The 7,067-nt window shown below is 34.7% G+C and overlaps 1 pseudogene; it reads right to left on the bottom strand.

Moving 5' to 3' along the window:
* Positions 1-4,566: 4,566 nt before the first annotated feature.
* LOC101715189 (nicotinamide phosphoribosyltransferase pseudogene) lies at positions 4,567-6,029 on the bottom strand (annotated as a pseudogene).
* Between the last annotated feature and the right edge of the window lie 1,038 nt (positions 6,030-7,067).

Consider the following 7,067-nt stretch of genomic DNA (forward strand, 5'->3'; position numbering starts at 1 on the left):
TTGGTGGCTGACAGTGAGAGAGAAGGCTACATTCCAGGTTGATACTCTGAAAATAACCTATTCCCACCTCTGTTGCTAGCCTTGCACTGTGCAGTGCAAATTCTCAGTTGTGATTTCTCAAAATCTGGGTTTGGATTCTTGGAGCAGCTGAATTGCTATTGCTCAGCACTCTATTTTCCAGCAAACTTCAAGGCTTCTGAGTCATCAGCAAGTTTGTGCTGTTCTCATGGCTTCCAGTTAAAAGAGTCAATCCTGTGATGGTTCAAGAGTCTCACAGGACACACACTTTCTCTCACATCCTACAAGATGTGCTAATAAATACCAAGTTATTGAAGTCGGTGTCATTTCTGCTCCACAAGTATCAAAAGAAGGAGCAGGTCACCACGAAAAAAATGGTGCATATTGTGCCCCATGATTACTGTAAGGACTTCCTTATTAACTTTTGGAACTCTTTGAGTCCATGCATCTGGACTTTGGCATTAAAATCAGGAAAGTGAATTGCTCTGGCAACACATATGAGCTAGTCCCCATTCTGGGTCTTATGTACAATGGGATACTAGATGGTGGTGATAAAAGAATCACTATCAAAATTGACATCATTATATTCCATTCTGTTTCTAATCTTCATAGAAGGCAACGTATCAGTGAGGAGGACCTAACCCAAAAAATGAAAAGATGGGACATGTTAGCTCACTCTGAGCATATTCATTTTGAGGATGTCTGGAAATTCATCACTATGGATTTAGTATGGAAAGAGTAGCTGATGTACCAGCAGATTCCTAACAGTGATCCTGCTCACTATGAGTTCCCATGGAGTCTAAGGATCCATGCTGAAACCAGCAAGGTGAAAGTCCTAGTTCATATGGCCCATCTTAATGGAACAGATCCCAAATCTTACCAAGAACTATATGAAGAGGTTTTGGAAGCAGAACTACATAGAATCAGAGTCTCTGAGAAACAGGGGATATTACACAACCTTGTCATTGACTTTGCTGCCACTATAGAAGAGATGAGGCTCATTTTCAGTCTCTGTGGAGAGCAGGCAGTTTTCTAAGTAGTGAAGGGCCAGGAGAGGGGGTAAAATACCACACATAGCATCTTGCTGTCTCTTCTGTTTGGGTTACTGGGAAATAGACAGGGGTTTTCTTTATGTTTTTTTAAAGTATTGGTCCTTTTTAGGGATACTGAAATAGCTTGCATATTTATTTGAATGGTAATCATCTCCTGTGTAGTTTTACTTTTGTGATGTTGATGTTTTTGTTTTCTGACCAGAATGTGATTTTGTGTGATACTGATCACAAATGAAGTGCTTTTTCCATTCCAAATGTAAGTCTTTCCTGTTTTATTATAAAACAGAAAAACTATTCAATTTATTTATGATAAGAGTGGAATAGGAATTTCCTTGGAAATTGCAAAAAGTTTACATCAAGTTAGAGGGACCCTTGAAATAGTGATAACAATGAAAATCAAATCTTGGCTTCTTATTTGTTTTCCCCTGTTGAGCTATACTATTAAAATTACATTTATTGCAAAACAATTTTTAAAAAGAGTTATGTCTCCGCATGTCATAGCTGGCCTAGACTAGGCTTAATCATAATTTAATTGTGAAATGATTTTTCCTCAAAATTATGTAGAATGCCTCCCAACATGTAATTGTTTAAATAATATACTGATTTTTGTTTTAATAGTTTTTCATTAGTCTTTGTTGTAGTAACAAAACTGATCATTAGAGGTACTTTTAATTTTTTTTTCACTAGCAGAGCTAAACTTTATTTCCATGTTTATTACATGTTTGTCTTTGACGTTGAGTCCTACATATTAGGACTCATTTAACATACATTTTGGGATAATATTTGACATTTTTGACTGAATGGATTAAAAAGGAATGTAGAACTACAAAATACTAGTTTAAATGTGAGTTCCAAATTATGATAAACAGAACAATAAATACCTTGCTATTTTTCTCTAATTAACCACAATGAATTTCATTATAAAAATTTTTCATAGCAGTTTATTTCAAGAAAGGAAATAAGGGATAATCATAAGACCATTTAAGTACAGGGTACAAATAAATTAAGAATTTTAACACACAACTTCTATCTTCTATTTAAAATTAAGATTTGAGAGGGATTAATTAGTGTCAACTATAGATCTAATGACTTAAACCCACCTGCTTTTGTCAGAAAGTTAGGGTGACTTAAAGGTGACAAAAAACATTTCTATTTGGCATTCATGTTTCACCATTTTGTGCTCAGAATGGGGATGGCCAAATACTAAGTGTGTGCTCAGAAATTCAGAATTAATCAATATCAAGTGGCTCAGACCTAACAGAATTAATCATTCTACCTCCTGATCTGTAGTTATGTACAAATGTATAAGTTTTACCATTCACTGAAAGTTTCAAGACAAAATTCCTCTAGATATTCTGAGCTGCTAAAACTTACAGAACACTAAGAATATCAAGAATTATACTGTAGTATAATTCCAATGTTTGAACACGGACAAAATAATGATGGATATCAAAGTTGGTATTGGGATACTTTAGTTCGATTCTTTATATGCCCCTTAGCATATTTCAGGAAGAAAGGTGTGTCTTTTCACTACTTTTTTTTTTTTTTTTTGGTACCAGGGATTGAACTCAGGTCCTTGCGCTTGCACAGCAGGCAATGAAACCACTGAGCTAAATCCCCAGCCTGTATTTTCACTACTAATCTTTATTTATGTACACTAAAAAGGAACTTAAAATTATTTTCTATCATGGATTATAGAATGAAGACATAGTTTCTAAGTGTTTAGAATAATCTGCAAAAAAACTATATTCTTTCTAATGCCACTTCTACACTGATTAACTCATCTATCTTTACATTATCCAAGTGATAAAACATTTCCTTATGCAACTGTTCAAGAGAGATGATGTATGGCTTTCCAATTTTTAAAATTTCATATTCAGTGTCATATTAAGCTTTTCTAAACCAGTCTTCTAGTATTAGCTCCTTAAGAAAGGACAAAAGATTATGCCACATCACATTTTAGCTTCCTTCTTTCCCTGAAAACCAACATTTCTCTTAATGCCATACTCCTTTTCTTATAGCATAGGGCCAGTTCTCATGTAATTTTGTGTAAAGGGATGTATTATAAACATTTCAGGCTTCCTGTGTCCTGTGGTCTCCTTTGCAACTTCTGTTGTATGAGAAAACAGCACAGTCACTATGTATGCACACAAAAAAGGAACAGCTCACCAATTCTGGCCTGTTGGGGCAGCATGTGTGGTCAGTCCCTACCAAAGATGAACAGCCTAAATATATGAGAGCAGTTTGGAAGAAACTGGTCTCTAGTCAGAACCTAGCAGTTAATCACTCTAACACCCTGAGGTTGAACACTTTGAATTCAGTTATCTTCTTTTAGTTAAGATTCTTCTACTAAAACTCACTACATCATTGTGCTTTTTATCAGGAATAATTTATCCTTATTTAAGAACTTGCTTGAGTATTGTTATTGAGAAATTCAACTTTAAAATTAATAAAGGGTATCCTTAAAATTTAATATCCAATTTAATTTTTAAAAAACTTAATGAAAAAATATAACAGAATCAAAACATTTAAAATAAGTACACTTACTACCCACTCCAGTTAATTCATTTATCTCATATAAACTATAGAATATGAAAAATAAATTCAGAATGGTAATTATTTTAAAATACACTACTTCCACTTTTGTCAGTATTTTATATTTACTTATATATTCTGTATTAGAAGGAGAATTTCTCTCTAAAAACATTATCTCCTTAAAATCTTGAGGTGCATATTAGAGCCACATGCAATATCTGACATATAAAACTGTAGTACAGGCCTTTCAAATTTGGCATTTCACTGGTACAATGACCAAAGTATGTAACTGTACAGTGTCTAGACATTCTAGTAAGAACCACTATTTTCTTAGATGTAGAATGGTCAATACATATTCTACAAGGGGCAGTGAGGTTAATAATTCTATAGGGTATGTCCTGACACAATTTCAATTGTACAGTAACAAAAACAACTTTGTTAAGGCCATGTTTTATTTGCTGATTAATGGACAAAAGGCAATGTAATTTATTTTCAAGTACTTTCTTGAAAGTCTGTGCTCATAAAAATCATGAAAAATTGTAAAGACTGTTAAATCACTGAAACTTTAAATATATCTTACACAATCTTGTTTGTACAAAAATACAAGTTAAATATGAACATGAAGCAATCATGATAATTATGCAAATCTGTTTTATGTGATCTTTAGTCATATATAAAAGTTCTTGGCTCTGTTACTTGTGAAAAGATCAATACCTTATTGAGTTACTATCTATTGGCAAAGGGCCCTAAAAAGCTTACTTTAGCATTAATCTTTCACAATGGTTATGTGTTGCCTAATTTGAGATCACCTAAACACTGGAAACAAACAAACAAAAAAGGGCAGTTATGTCCATAAACCAACAAATAATTTGGCTCTAATGTATCATAATACACAAAGAAAGCCCACACAGCTGTACAATAGACATTATGCATTACATACTCTCACTCATTAGGGCAAACCCTAATGAGAAGCAGCTTCCAGTTTTATATTCAGCTGTGGATCCTTTCTTACTTCATCAAATGAATAGCTTTTGGTCACCTTTCCATGCTTAAAGACAGTATGGAGAAGATCCTGACCATATTCCTCAAGGTTTCCTTTTCTTTCCTCAAGTGTAACAAAATTCCCTGCTGGTGTCCTGTGTAATGATAACCTGCCCTTTTTGGCCCTTTTGTTGGCATCAGCAACTGGATCCTTGAAGACAGTAATCCCAAGGCCATTGGTGACAACATAGCTACACTTGAAGGAACAATTCAGGAGATCTCTGGTTAACTTCCACAGCAAAGCTCCACCAGAACCAAAGGCAACATTTTCAATACTCCACTTTTTTTGTTTCATGCCTTCTACAATCTCTTGTAGGGTATTAATATCTACTCCATCCCCTTGAATCACTGTCAGATAAGGTGGCAGCAACTTATAGCCTTTTGAGTTCTCAGTAACAGGAAATTTCTTATCTAAAATATCTAAACCCTTTAATACAGTATCAAGAGATTCAGGTCTGATTATTAGTGGTGCCTCAGTACTTCTTGACAATATTAAATGTCTTAGATCTTCACTCCATATTTTCTCACACACATTATAAATGTCATAGCTATCACTGATCACAGATACAGTCACTGATGAAAACTGTGTTACTATATGTTACAAAGCATCTCATGGTCTTTCCCTCAAGCTGTTATTGTACTATGTTCTGCTGCTGGAACAGAATAGCCTGGAACAGGATCTTTTGTGCCATAGTATTTTTTAATCAGAACAATTCCCACTACTGTATCTGTTCCTTTGAAGTTAACCAAATGAGCAGATTCCCCTATGCCAGCAATCTCTTGGGAAGAGACTCCTCTGTAGCTAAAATTGTGTAACTTGTATTCCAGACCATCTAAGTTACCAGAAGTTTCTAACAAATATTTGGCCAATATTTTCTTCTGCTCTCTAGTATTTGTGGCCACTGTGATTGGATACCAGGATTGAACAAGAATAGTCTCAATCCGATTTGTAAGCCAATAGTACTCTGGATCAGTGTTTTCCACTGTGAAGAGAACATTTCCTCTGGGAATCAAAGAGCCCTCAGGAATGGCCTTTACTTCTGTAGGGAGATGCCCATTGTATTTCTCAAGAATGTAGTTCCATCCCTTTTCATTAAAAACATCATCCTAGAAAAGTTCTTTGTACACCTCTTTGGCTTCCTGGATTTTCTCTTTGGTCACAACCTTACCTTTTAAGTACTTATTAAGAATGTACTGAAATCAATAAAATACTGTTTCCTCATATTTCACCTTCCCTACTTTGGAGTTTTCAGTCTTCTTTTCACAGCATTCAAAGTAGGAATAAACTTTGCTTGTGTTCAGTGAATATTGTTTATAGTGAGTAACCTTGTAGGAGTCAGTGGCCAGGAGGATGTCAAACCCGGCTTCTGCCACAGCTTTCATCTTGGGCCAGAGTGGAGGGGCCTCACACTGCGAGGTCCCCTGGTGCACCTTTGAGGAAAGAGAAAAATGGGCTTCACCATGCTCTGTTGCTTAAGTCACTGCTTGGTCTGAGGAGGAGGAGGGAGGAGGGAGAGGGGGAGTTACTTTTAATTTTTAAGCCCACAATACAATAATGTTAACTATGAGCACAATGTTGTACATGTGGTCTGGAGAACTTACCTATCTTGCATAATTTAACATTTATAGCTGTTGAATAGGACCATCCTGTTTCCATTTCTCACCATCTGCTAACCACCTTTTTCCTTTCTGAGAGTCTATTTTTGACATCTCATATAGGTGGAATCATGGAGTTTTTTACTTCTATAACTTATTTCACTTCAGCCTGCCTCACAAGTGAAAGGTCACGAGTTTGATCCCCAGTACCAAAAAAACAAAAAAAGAAAGTAAGATTTACACTTATATGTCTTTCTGTTCTAACCACTATGTAATATTACTTACTTAGAATACTTTTCTGCAATAAACACATATGATAATATTTTTCAGAATCGCAGTCATCCTGAATTATCTGATAAATTATTTGAATGTTAATGAAGCAGTAATTTTCATTGATATGAAGGTATGACTTCAAGTAGACGTATTTTTTCCAACACATTAAATAATGTATGTGTATATGTGTATTTCAAAAAGTAGTTAACTTGAACTACAATTTGATTTTTACAATTATACTAAATGTATTGACTAAGAAGTAGAAACACTGCAAAAGCTGAATCATCGAACATAGTCCTTTCTTCTGCCTCAAAATATCAGAATAGTCAAAAATAACCAATTTTCTTCTGAAAAACCAACTTTATGTCTGTTTATGTTTGTTTTTCTTTTCTTTCTTATAAGCTATCAACACATAAGCAAATTCAGATAATAAAGATTTTATTTCATGATAATTTATTCAGGTCATTTTAACCAAAGCTCTGACATTTATAAAGAAGTGGCTGGTCTGGAAGTCCATTTGAATATTAAGACACTATACATTGCCAAAGGTTG

The sequence above is a fragment of the Heterocephalus glaber genome, unplaced genomic scaffold (genome assembly GCF_053883595.1).
Source record: "Heterocephalus glaber isolate CG9 unplaced genomic scaffold, H.glaber_assembly_v1.0 deba00001666, whole genome shotgun sequence".
NCBI classification, from domain to species: domain Eukaryota; kingdom Metazoa; phylum Chordata; class Mammalia; order Rodentia; family Bathyergidae; genus Heterocephalus; species Heterocephalus glaber.